Below are 2,114 nucleotides of genomic sequence, written 5' to 3'. Positions count from 1 at the left end.
TAGTATGTATGATACCGATACAGTAGAAACAGATTAATATGCAACACTTCATTGTTCCCTTGAGCCTTTTTTGTAGTAAAATTTTTTTTTTTACCATTATTTATTTATTTATTTTGATTCATTGCATATTACAGATATGGGAAGTATCTGTACTGCAGTTTGTAGCACAAACTAAATATCTTAATACCAGCATTGTATTGAACGTAATACAGCAGTGCTGGCAGAGGGGGAAACAATGGAATATGCAAAAAAAAAAAAAAAAAAAAAAAACCCTACTGTTCTAGAGGCGTGGGACGCAGATAATGAAATAATCGTATTTGGGTACAAAAACATGCTAATTAAATTAACTTAATATGCAGTTTCTGATAAAGACTTGTTGTGGTGTGTGCTGTCGTCTTCAGGGGCTGTAAATGGCCACTAGAGGGGGAATTATCAACGCAGAGATGAATGTGTCTTTGTGAGAGACACAGGACACAGCTGAGAGTTGGCACAGAGAGAGGGAAGTAGGATGGGGGGATGAAAGGAGGGAGAGAGGAGGGGAAAGAGGGCATCAAAGCTTGGAAGGAGAAAGATCAACAGTGGGAGGCAGGTAGAGCAAGATATAGCCTAGTAGTGTGAGAGAAAAAAAATCAAGAGGGCAAGAGAGAGAGAGAGAGAGAGAGAGAGTTTAAATCTTGGTGAAGACCCCACAAGGACAGGAAAATCTGATAGTTTTGATCTTGTGGGGACATTTGGCTGCTTGCTTTATTTTATTTTATTTTATTTGTTTTTAAACAGAAACTGCTTTAATAATTTAGTACAATTTAGGTGTAACATTAATAAGTTGCAGTGGTAATCATGCCTTTAAGAAACGTGCATGTGTGTGTGCATGTGTGTGTGTGTGTGTGTGTTAGAGAGAGAGCTCACAGTGACAGGATGATTAAGTCAGTATTATTATGACAGGATGATACAGAGTAAGTACTACTTACTCCATTAGAGCGCATGTACGTAGAGAGCTCAATTGCTTCTTTGCTGACTCTGTACTAGAAATGTTTCTTAAAATTGTTGTTGTTGTTGTTGTTGTTGTTGTTGTTTTTTTTAAAATCTTACCTCCTTGAAAGGTACAGGATATTGACACTGTCACTTCTAGTTTCCTCTTCAGTCTCTTCGATCCTTGTTCAATGTGATTGAAGGCAGGAACATTTGACTCTTGTCTAAAATGTCTAAGTGCTTTACTCGTGTGGTTTAAGGCTCGTTTACCAAGTACTGAGCACGTGTAGATTTCAAAGATATGACTTTCAAAGTTTATTATGAATCGTTTCCATCCCATTTGATATATAAGGTGCACATACCAGGATGGGTCTTGAGTAAACATTTATATGGCCACATGCTAAAGCAAAAAGGTGCTCAATAATATTGAAACATATCTTATTTTCCTTAGATTACGATGTGTGCCAAAGTATGTCCACTTCCAATGTGAATGTACCCTAGGCCAATATGGGCAATTTTTTGTGGATACCTGCCCATCATACTCATTTGTGGTTTTGGAACATCCTATTCCAGATGTAGTCCACTGCTACATCCTATTCCAGATGTAGTCCACTTTAGCATGTATTGTGTAAATGTTATTGGGCATTTTGTAAATACTTTAGTCAGTTACTAAAAATAGGAAAAGAAAAACAGTCAACCTCTGCCCTAACCTAAGTAGAGAGTGATGTGGGAGCATCCCCAGCCCATACTAAAATTGGAACGATACAGAGAAGCTTAGCATGTCCCTTACGCAAGGATGACACGCAAAATCTGGACGCACCCCCAGTGGTTCACGCCTCCTTCTCTTCTTCCCTATGGTTCTGACAGGGTGCTGTGTCTTTTCTGTTCTTCGCAACCACAGCCGTCCGCTTGCCCCATGCCCTCTCCCCGCTGCCCAGTGCTACGGTTTCACCGGCTTTGTGACTGGCTAATGATGCAGAATGTCTCTCAATGGAGATCCACAGCAGAAGAGAAAGCCAATGAGTGAGTATGGGGGGAGGACTAAAAATGTGCTGATGCTTATTTGGGAAAGGTTTCTCAGCTGCCCCAAGTGACAGTGAAAAGAAAACAAACACAAAAAAAAACAAAAAAAAAAAAACCAGAGC

General features: G+C 39.5%; 1 non-coding gene across 1 annotated transcript; it reads left to right on the top strand.

Annotated features, from left to right (window-relative positions):
- The first annotated feature begins 1,695 nt into the window (after positions 1 to 1,695).
- On the top strand, positions 1,696 to 1,800 carry LOC128612117 (U6 spliceosomal RNA). The gene has a single exon (XR_008386683.1). It is a non-coding gene; the product is annotated as a U6 spliceosomal RNA (small nuclear RNA).
- The last annotated feature ends 314 nt before the right edge of the window (positions 1,801 to 2,114 follow it).

This window comes from Ictalurus furcatus, chromosome 8 (genome assembly GCF_023375685.1).
Source record: "Ictalurus furcatus strain D&B chromosome 8, Billie_1.0, whole genome shotgun sequence".
In the NCBI taxonomy this organism is placed as follows: Eukaryota; Metazoa; Chordata; class Actinopteri; order Siluriformes; family Ictaluridae; genus Ictalurus; species Ictalurus furcatus.
This window is presented reverse-complemented; position numbering and strand designations above follow the sequence as displayed.